Raw genomic sequence first — 11,201 nt, 5'->3', positions numbered from 1 at the left:
AAAATAAAATACTAAAATAGACAATGAAATAAATAAAATAAAATATTAAAGTAGACATTAAAATAAAATAAAATAAAATATTAAAGTAGACAATAAAATAAAATAAATAATAAAATAGTAAAGTAGACAATCTGAAATATATACAATATACAATGAATATATATCCTTCAATCTGTAACGTTATCTGAGTCCAGCAGCTATCGTAGCATTATTATGTAGCATAAGCTTTATTGCTACTTAGCTAGCTAGCTGCAACAAATAAAACATATAATAACGTTACACACAGAACGGCATTTTAAAGATAACATAAGACAGGCGACAGATATCGGACTTTCTTTTCCTCCTCCTCCCACACCTGAAAGCTTGGACCTTTTCATTATTATGAAATAATAAGGTAAAACAGGTAAAACATAAATATCTGCCTATCTTGACCACATTTTGACACAGACTTGGGCTGTCACGGATGCACATTAAACGGTGACCCATCCCCCACTCTGCACAGTACAGGTGCTTTCTCTCTTTTTTTCTGTATTTGTTCATTATTATGTTTTATTTTATTTTAATTTTTTCCCAGCGCCCACCAGACAATGTGGCGCCCTAGGCAACTGCCTGTATCGCCTATGCCTTAAGCCGGCCCTGGGATTCATCACCCTCCTTAAATCAAACCATCTCTACGGGGTCTAATTGCCAAAGACTTTCCACATTCTTATTCATTCGTTCACATGTTAATAAATATTCTTTTACCATAATAACGTGTCTCTCCTGATTGAACTGCTAGCTGACCTAGCACCACTGAGGAAATGTTGTAAACGTTACAGCTCAGCTGAGGAGGATGCCATCAATGTTTACACCTCGTGCTGTCATGATGACAAGACTTTTGTCCATGAGTAGAGGCAGGCTTCAGTGATATGGTTGGGGAGTGTAGTTTGGTATTAAAATAGTTCCTTCATGAACTGCTCACAACAAGGTCTGTGAATTATCCTGAGAAACCGGGTCATGATTCCTGGAAAGAGACATTGCTGTGTATGTTTTTATAAAGGTGGGGGTTTTTTTTGGTACTTTGAACACCACAAGCCGAGTGCCATCTAGTCCCATTACCGTAAATTACCAAATAATAGCCGGGGCGTTTATTTGTTTCAATCACTTAACAGACCAGGCGTTTATTTGGGACCAGGCGGCAATTTGGGACAGGCGTTTAATTCCTTCCTCACAAAAATCTTGCTCAGAAAAACTGGGAAAATATGGTAATTTATTCAAATTCTGTTAATTAAACCAGAATGACTTTAACTTTTACATGTTTTAAGAGTAAGATTACAGTACTGTAGTTAAACTTTTTTCTTCTTTTGTCAACACAACACTCTCACAACACTTTCAGGAAGGTAGACAATATAAGGCCAAATACTGAACAACAATGGCCAGATCCTGTCTGTAGCTATATCAGCAACTTGTTTTCTGAAACACACAGAAAAAATAACATGTACTGGTACATGAATTTAAAAGAAACATGAAAGAAGGCAACCTGAGTAAGACAACAAGAAAACTAGTTCAACAGCCTGTTGTAAGACCAAGTCCATGTCCATCCTCTCACTCATCCTCCTCATCAGCATCCACCTCCTCCTCCTCCTCATCATCATCATCATCCTCAACTACCAGTTCGTTTTCAAACTCTTCACCCTCATCTTCCTCCTGCTGCTCAGCTTCTCCATCATCCTCCTGCTCTCCTTGTCTGGCCTGAGCCAACATCTCTCTCCCTGCAGCACATGGCTCTCCTTCTTTGAAGCAGTGGATCAAATGGTCCTCACTGCCATCACTTGCCACTGTCAGGCCACACACCTTAAAGCACAATATTCCAAAAACGTATATTAAAATAATTATAACATTTACTGTTATTATATATATATATATATATATATATATACTGTTACTCTCTCTCACACACACAAACAGACTCTCTCTCTCTCTCTTTCATTTACAAACAGAGAAACTCACACACACAATCACCTTGAAGGATTTTTTCACCACCTCCGTGTCCAACTCCTCCCAAGCTTTAAGCACCCAGGCGACAAGTAGGCGGCGAGCTGGGGCTCTCATGTTTCCTCCAGCGGTGTAGGTTTTGTCCGCGTCACCGGCCATCCAGCTGTCATATGACTCGTGCAGACTGGCTTTGAACGGCTGATTCCAAACAACGTCAGGTGCCTGGATGTATTTTGTACATCCTCCCGGTATCACAGCCATAGTTATCTTGTAGCCCCGCTTGAGCTCCTCTTTAGTGGCCTGGCTGATGTGGCATCGGTAGGAATCCCAGACGAGGAGACGAGAGCCAAAGTTGAATTTCCCCACAACTTTCTGCAGCCAATCTGCAGTGAGGTCGTCATTCATCCAGCCGTTTTTAGAGGATGCTATCACCACTCCACCAATACTTTGCATCGCCTTGACTTCCCTGACACCTCCTTTGAAAACCACAAAAGGTTTCAGTTTGGTCCCGTCCGCTTTTGCTGCCAGAACAACAGTCAAGTGGCTCTTCTCGTGGCCTGTAGTTTTCAAAGGGACACTGCGGGCCCCGCGTGTCTCCACAGTAGTGGACCCGACCATGTCAAACCACACCGCAGTTTCATCCATAGCTATGATGTCTCTGTCCGGTATCTTCTTTGTTTCAATCATCCGGGATGAAAATGTCACAAACTTCACCAGCTTCTCGGTGAATTCTCTGGCATCCTTTTGGGCCATAGTTGTACGTCTTCTGCAAGTGAAGTTGTTGCGGCGGAGGAAACGATTTAGCCATCCAGCACTGGCGGCAAACTCCTCATCTCTGCTGTCACTCACGGTGGCGTACATTTGTTTCGCCATCGCCCGGATCATTTTACGGGACACTCTCTCGTGGCGTGCCCGTTTGCCGATAACCCATTCCCGCATGTTTATCTCAAGCTCCTCGGAAGCTTTCTTCCTACCTCCACCAGGCAGCCTGGCCCTTTTGCTGTCCTCCTCGGACAGACGCTGAAGCTCAGTTTTATTTTTTCGCCAATCTCTCACTCTCTTGGGATCGACAGAGAAACGTCTAGCGGCGGCTTCTCCCGAGTTTTCCTCTGCATATTTTATGACAGAAAGTTTGAATTTCACGTCGTACTTTTTAATTTTTTTTTGCTGCACCGGAGCCATGGCGATCATTGATGTGATATTGACAGAAAGCAAGCACAATAGCCTTCGTGAAAAAAGCGCGAAGAAGAAAAACGTGCAGTGCTTCGTGAAAAAAGCGCGAAGAAGAAAAACGTGCAGTGTCAGTGGTCAACGTCTTCTTCTTTTTTTTAAATAAATAAATAAATTAGACCTGGCGTTTATTGGGAACCGGCGGTTATTTATCAAAATATACACCTGCACCCGGCGTTTAAAGGGGACCCTGCGGTTATTTGAAACCTGGCTATTATTTGGTAATTTACGGTATATTGGAGACAAGGCAGACATCTTTATGGCTGATATCTCCAAGACTTAGGGACTCACACCACAACAATCTACACTGATAAAGAGCACTACATATAAGAGGAAAATTATGCATTTTGGACTTTGAGCTGAACTGTGCCTTTAAGCACTGCAAACTGCACAAGTCCTCATTGCCATTAGTCATTAAGGTGTTAGCATCCTGCTTCCGAGAAGTTGCCATGATGAAAAACCTGCAAACACAGAGGAAACTGAGGCTGCCAAAAGGACAGCAGAATGAGTGTTGTTGTGTGTCAGCAGAGACGTCTGAGTGCCAAGTTAATGAAGTCAGCAGGACCATCTGAATCAACAGTGAGGAAGTAGCTCATGTCTGGATATTGTGACCATTGTTGGTTAAAAGTTAACAGCAATGTGGAGCAGCACTTTAAAAAACTTCACTCAAGTCGTGTGGAGTGAATTTTGAATCAGATCATGGAATATTGTTACTGTACTCTAATGGGAGAATCATTTTATCGGTTTTAGCTAAGTCACTACAAACACTTACAGCCTCTGAAAGACCAACACACACACACACGCACACACGCACACACACACACACACACACACACAGTCGGGGAACAAACCAAATAGGCCATTGAGAAAACAACAGCTAATCCTCATCCTGTCGCACCCTTTATCCTTTTTAACTCCTTTATCCATGTTTAGCTCTTCCTTTCATCCCTCACTCGCCGTCCAAAACCTCGCTTGTCATGTGACCCTAATACATGCCGGATATAAGACAGATCATCCAAGTATCTCCAAAACGGCAGGTTCCAACCTCAACTGTTGAAACTGTGTGTTTGACATTTCGTACATTGTATCACAAATTTTTACAGAGAAGATAGCTACAGCGACACAGATGGAGAGAAGAAAGTGAGTGACATTTGGAGGGTCCTGACCTGATAAACCGCCCTCTCCCTCTCCCCCCATCTCCTCCTCTCTGCCCTCACTGCTCTATTCCAGTCTTCCAGAGGATAAAATGGGCTTTCGGAGAGAGTCTGTCCACCAGTTCTCCATGCCAGCACATGGCACTCAGTCATGGGAAGATCAACTCATGGCACTACCAACAAACTGTATCAAGTCAGTCAGACCAGAGCCCGGCTGGCCATCTGGAGTATCGAGACCATTGACACGGGGGCCTGTTCAAGAAAGCAACTTTTACAAACTCCAAACTTAAACCTGAACTGTGAGTTAACTAATATCAAGTTGACGAGCTCAGAGACTCCAGAACAGGTGGACGGACTTAGTTCAGTCATCTCTGAGTGTGTGTAAAATGGATAAAACCAGAATCAAATCAGCCCAATAAAAATTCACAAAGGCAGTGAGCATATAAGAGCTTCCGTTTCAATCCAGTGGAGCTCAGAATATTTTACATACATATGCACACTGTGGGGTGAATTCGCAAAGATTGGATTGCGGCTGCTGATCGCACCATGATCTGCCCCATCTTCACAAAAGACAGTGTGCTGATGATATTGCAGCACAAACAAACTCATAGAGTTTTGCAACTGGGTGCAATTTGCCCTTTTTTTGCATCTGATTGCAATTATCCAGGTGGCAAAGTATAAATGTTGTCTTTGCGCCAGGAACAAAGTGGGCAGAACAATGGTGGGGAGAACTGAAAAGTGATCCTCCTTCAAAATATCCTCTCACACGTACACCTGGCATCACGATGCTTCTGCCCGGCTACAATCACCGCTGCCATGATCACTGGATAGTCTGGGGTTTAAATGTGCGTCAGTTACCACCAACTCTCTGAAGACGCTGATAATTTCACTGTAACTATGTGTGCTTATTGGTGCTGATCTTTGTGAATTAGACTGTTTTTGCAATGAGGCTCATTTGCATAGAAAGGGGCCAATTTGGTGCCAAATGTATGCATATAACTTATATTAAATATGTGCGAACAGTACATGAGCATGGAGATGCTATTTGCATGGCAGCCCAGTTAGGGATCTTGTTATCTCATTTGGTGTCTTTTTGTCTTACTTGTGCAGATCCATCGGCCACAAAAGCTACGATCCTTTTGTGAATTCACCCATATGTACACTCACCGGCCATTTTATTAGGTACACCTTGCCAGTACCGGGTTGGACCCCTTTTGCCTTCAGAACTGCCTTAATTCATTGTGGAATAGATTCAACAAGGTGCTGGAGACATTCCTTAGAGATTTTGGTCCATATTGATATGATAGCTTCTTGGAGTTGCTGCAGATTTGTCGGCTGCACATCCATGATGTGAATCTCCTGTTCCACCACATACCAAAGGTGCTGTATAGGACTGAGATCTGGTGACTGTGGAGGCCATTGGAGTACAGTGAACTCATTGTCATGTTCAAGAAACCAGTTTGAGATGATTCGAGCTTTGTGACATGGTGTGTTATCCTGCTGGAAGTAGCCATCAGAAGATGGGTACACTGTGGTCATAAAGGGATGGACACGGTCAGCAACAATACTCAGGAAGGCTGTGGTGTTTAAACCATGCTCAGTTGGTACTAAGGGGCCCAAAGTGTGCCAAGAAAATATCCCTCACACCATTACACCACCACCACCAGCCTGAACCATTGATACAAGGCAGAATGGATCCATGCTTTCATGTTGTTTACACCAAATTCTGACCCTACCATCTGAATGTGGCAGCAGAAATCCAGACTCATCAGACCAGGCAACGTTTTTCCAATCTTCTATTGTCCAGTTTTGGTGAGCCTGTGTGAACTGTAGCCTCAGTTTCCTGTTGTTAGCTGACAGGAGTGGCACCTGGTGTGGTCTTCTGCTTCTGTAGCCCATCTGCTCCAAGGTTCGACATGTTGGTTCAGAGATGGTCTTCTGCAGACCTTGATTGTAACCAGTGGTTATTTGAGTTACTGTTGCCTTTCTATCATCTTGAACCAGTCTGGCCATTCTCCTCTGACCTCTGGCATCAACAAGGCATTTTCACCCAGAGAACTGCCGCACACTGGATATTTTCTCTTTTTCAGACCATTCTCTGTAAACCCTAGAGATGGTTGTGCGGGACAATCCCAGTAGATCAGCAGTTTCTGAAATACTCAGACCAGCCCGTCTGGCACCAACAACTATGCCATGTTCAAAGTCACTTAAATCACCTTTCTTCCATATTCTGATGCTTGGTTTGAACATCAGCAGGTCGTCTTGACCATGTCTACATGCCTAAATGCATTGAGTTGCTGCCTCGTGATTAGCTGATTAGCTATTAGCGATAAAAAGCAGTTAAACAGGTGTACCTAATTATGTGGCCTGTGTATATAGCTTATCTTTAAGAAGGTACTGACTGATTTTGCAAAACCATCCAACTACTTTTACATTTTTATTTGTCTGTAACTCATTGTCTCATTTGTTTTTGCTTCATTTTTACTCCCAGTCTGTCCCTGCTCATAAGACATCACATTCCCTTGTGCATGGCATGTTAAATCCACAAAGTCTAATTCTAAACCTGGTCAGGAAAATAAAAATAAAATATTTAAACTCCTCTCCTGACTGGACAAGGACGCCGATCTATTTTGTCACAAAGCAAGTTTCAACTTAGTCTGGCTGAGTCTAACATGGTATCTAACTCGATGTCATTGCAAAATCTCCACTGTGAACTTGATTGAAGAGCACAAGTCTGGTGAAACCTAGCACTAATAAAACCTCCGACATATCTATAATCTCTACTGGAAGCACATATATTTGTATTTAATTAGAATTTTATTTTTTTTGCAAAGTAGGGAGGAAAAAAACCTGATTTAAAGCAGTGACACCAGATCCTTGGTACAGCTGATGTTTGAGGTTATTAAAAGTAAACTTGTGAAACAAAAAAAAGGAAAACGCCAGACTGAAATTAAGTGCCACTTAGAGAAGCAAACATACCTCATTTTTTCCCAGAGTTGCCATCGAATTAAATCCACACCGTGATTCATTATTGCTGGTTGCATGAATGTCTTAATAAAAGTAATAAAAACCGAAGACGTGATAGATCGGTGTTCTAACTGGATAACACGAAGAACCATAAACAAGTGTGCAATATCCTTTTCTCGCCACTTATCTCCATCTTTCATTCTCCTGTCATCTTTGAGCTCCCTCCCTTTCTTCTCTGTCCTTGTGTGCCCCTCTGCTGAAAAAAGATCTTTTTCTCTGTCTTTCTCTCTTTCAGCGTTCGTTCCTCGTTTCTCTTCCTTTCCTAAAGTCTCCCTTTGTGTCTCTTGAGTGCTTTGTTGTAAAATGTTTGGGCACAATCATTCCTCCTATTTCACACATACTTATCTGATTTTTTTTCTTCCAGTATCTTCTCTCGCAACAAAACAAGGCATGGCTGTTAGTCTGTCATTTCCTCGCTAACTTATTTTCCTGCACAGGAATCAACTCAGTGGCTCAACACTGTGTTTATAAAGAGCATCTCAGAATAAAAGAGAGATAGAGGGATTTTGTGTTCACTGCAAATCACTGGCTCTGGATTAGAAACTAAACATGCACATATCTGTGCATGCAAGTTTATACCCCCTCTCTCTTTCACTGTCCCCTCTCTTGCTTCTTTCCCTCAAGCGATTTGAACACAAATCCTTGACTACAGAGTCTATTAGCTCGGACAGGGATTGTGTAAAGAGGGAGATGTATTTTGGGAAGATTATAATTGCTCATGTCATGCTGGTCCCATCCCTGTGACTGACTGTAACTGACTGTGTGATTTGGGTGTGTATGTATATAGGCTGAAGGCTCCCCATGGCTGTATGAACAGTGTGTGTGTATGTGTGAGAGAAACACAGAGAAATGCACTGGTGACTCCAACAGAAGAGCTTTAAACTTCTTGGTATTCTCTCTGTTTATCCGTTTAAACGTTTAAATGTAACCCAGTTTATTTAAATAGGCCAATCTCGCCATGAATTAAGACTTTTTTTGTGGTCTATACAGACTCTGGGAGTCAGCACTGCCTTAGAAGCTAAACTCAGGGCAAGCAAGTCCCCAACCTTGTTTGGTGGTCCATAAAGTGCCCCAAGCAAACAGCTCTGATTGATAAATCACACTTTGTACTGAGCATTTACGATGGTTAAAAAATAGTCCGGGCAGTCTAGAACAATCTGTAAGTGCTTACTCCGGATGGGTTTATGTGACGTAAACATCACATTTAGTGTTGCCAAAAATTCCTACCTGCTTGTGGAAGTTTGTGTTTTCGGAGTTATGTTTAGTGTTGCTGTAAGACAAAATGGAAGAATGACATAAGAGGTACAAAAAATACATTACCATATTTTTGTTGTAGATTGAAAATCTCCAATGTACAAGGAGGACATTTTACCTTGGGGACCTCGGTATGAAAGCAATCTGATCTGAAAACTTTGAGTGTCAAGTACCATTACAGGTGGTTAACAGTTTGGGTGGGAACCCAAAATGATACTGGCATTTTTTTGCATTTTCTGTCAGTTTACAAATCTAAACTAAAACTAACAAAAATCAAAGCGCTAAAATTTCACTGAAACTCATATATATATTGCCAAAAGCGTAAAGCAACCCTCTGATCCACCATGTGCCCCAAGGGACCTGCCACCCCCAGCCTCACTCCAAAATCAGTGAAAACTGCCATTTGGTCAGTGAATTGCAGCGTCAGACACCAACAAAAAAAGTCATCCTTGCACACTGGCATAATACACAACCGGTCACTGTTGTTGTTTAACAGTGCCAGGCCGTGTCAGGAGGAAATGCGGTGGGACAACAACTAAAGTGAGGGCGGCAAAAGTGCAAGTGGGGCGGGTGGGAGTGGTGGTGGATGGGTCCAACAACCACCGACTTTCACCTGGGAGGTCAATGTTCACTTCCTGTGTGATTTTAAAGCCAAACCCTGTTCTTTTATTCTAAAACCAACCATGTGCTTTTGTTGCCTAAACCCAGCAACGTGCATGTGTTGGCAAAACATAACCATGTGGGTTTGCTGCTGAAGGAAAAAAATGCCAATCCGTGGTGTTGTACAGATGTAGTTCTTTTATTTTGAAAGAGACTGTGTGCAAACGGGTCCATGTCATTGGTCCGACATCCCATTAGTCCGACGTCCCGTTGTTCCGATATGTGATTATACTAGGCTGTACTGTAGCCTATTTGTGTACCATAGAGGATCAGCAAACGCAACAAAAGTAGGCTATTGGTCAAGATACAAGTGCCATAGAGAGGAGAGAATGAAACACCATAATCTCCTGTTATTAACTCTGGGGTCGGGGTTGTGTGGGGAGCTCTCCGCGGTGCTGAACGGCTCCCGGCGGGCGTATTTCTGCCTTGATGGTGTGCCGTGACCGGCTCTGGGTCAGCAGGGAAAGGCTTGAGGCGAAGCAGGCTCACGGCTTATGTGTTTGTCACTTTCTTTTTCATTTTAACCCACACCATGATCTTTTCCTGACCCTAACCAAGTGGTCGACTGAAGTCATACATAATCTTCAACTAATCGATTAGTCAAGGGGAAAAAAAATCTGCACATTATTTTTACTTCTGCGGTGGTGTGTCTGTGTCACTCTGCAGTTACACCTCCAAAACGCTAGTCGGCAGTGGAGGACTCCGTTAAGTGCTGTAAAGATTAGTTGATTCAAAACAAACATTAAATATGGCTTAATAGAGACAATTTAAAACATAAGTACGCAAATCAGCTTCACTATAACAGACTAACTATGTCTGCAGAATTGACAGACAAACACTTGTCTTTATCTGGACACATTTCCCCCACCAATACAACATGCTAACGTTATTAGCACAAGCCTATGGCATTTTACATTGTATAAATTAGCCTAGCGTCTAGCAATCTTTTCCTCTTCTCATATTAAACCAGGGACAACAGCAACATTTTTAAAGGTAACGGTACATAATTTGGCTCCATTACAACTCACAACATTCACCAACAAAACAACTGTCTTATACTAAACACGTTTTCCAAGCAAATACAACATGCTAACGTTATTAGCGCCAGCCTGGGGCATTTTACATTGTATACATTAGCCTAGCAACTAGCTATCAAGACGAGAGCATATAGACCAAATAATCGACTAGTTGACCAGGAGACTACAGCCCTAGTGCAAACTATACATTTCCTGTGAAAACCAAATTGTATTTTGAAAACAGACCGTGCATGTAACAGGCCCACAACATCAATGTATCCAGGGTACCCTGTACGTCATATGTTGACCTGGAAAATCCATGACTAATTGTCGATATGTGATGATCAGAGTGAGAATGTGTTGGACCTGCAGCTTTACACAAAATCTCACTTTTACACAAAGCTGCAGTGTTTTTGTGCTGTACAGTTGTAATCTACAGTGAAGAAAAATAAGAATGCATCACTTTTGTTTATGTTACTATTTTTTTTTATGAGTGGTATTAAAAGATTTAGGACTTTTTCTAAACTACTTTAAATACTTATTTCTTTTAACTTTTGTACACAAATGTGTTAACATCACTGTTAGTGAGTGTTTCTCCTTTGGAAAAACAATCCATCCACATAGCAGATGTGGCTTATCAAGGTGCTGATTGATGACAACAGCTTGGGCTGGTCACAAAAAGAGGCCACTCTAAAATGTGCAGTTTTATCTTTAAAAAAATAAATACATAAAAAGAGAGACATTTACTAGGCACTCTGAACTACAGATCTCACATGACTAGGGCCACAGATATGCATTGATGTTTTTAACAAATTTGTGAACAAAATTTGAGGAAAATAAGCCATTTGTTATGTACATTAGTTTTGTATATTTGTCTGATTTTAAT

The sequence above is a fragment of the Epinephelus moara genome, chromosome 7, assembly GCF_006386435.1.
Source record: "Epinephelus moara isolate mb chromosome 7, YSFRI_EMoa_1.0, whole genome shotgun sequence".
Classification (NCBI taxonomy): Eukaryota; Metazoa; Chordata; class Actinopteri; order Perciformes; family Serranidae; genus Epinephelus; species Epinephelus moara.
The sequence above is the reverse complement of the archived record's forward strand: the minus strand, read 5'-3'. Positions refer to the sequence as shown.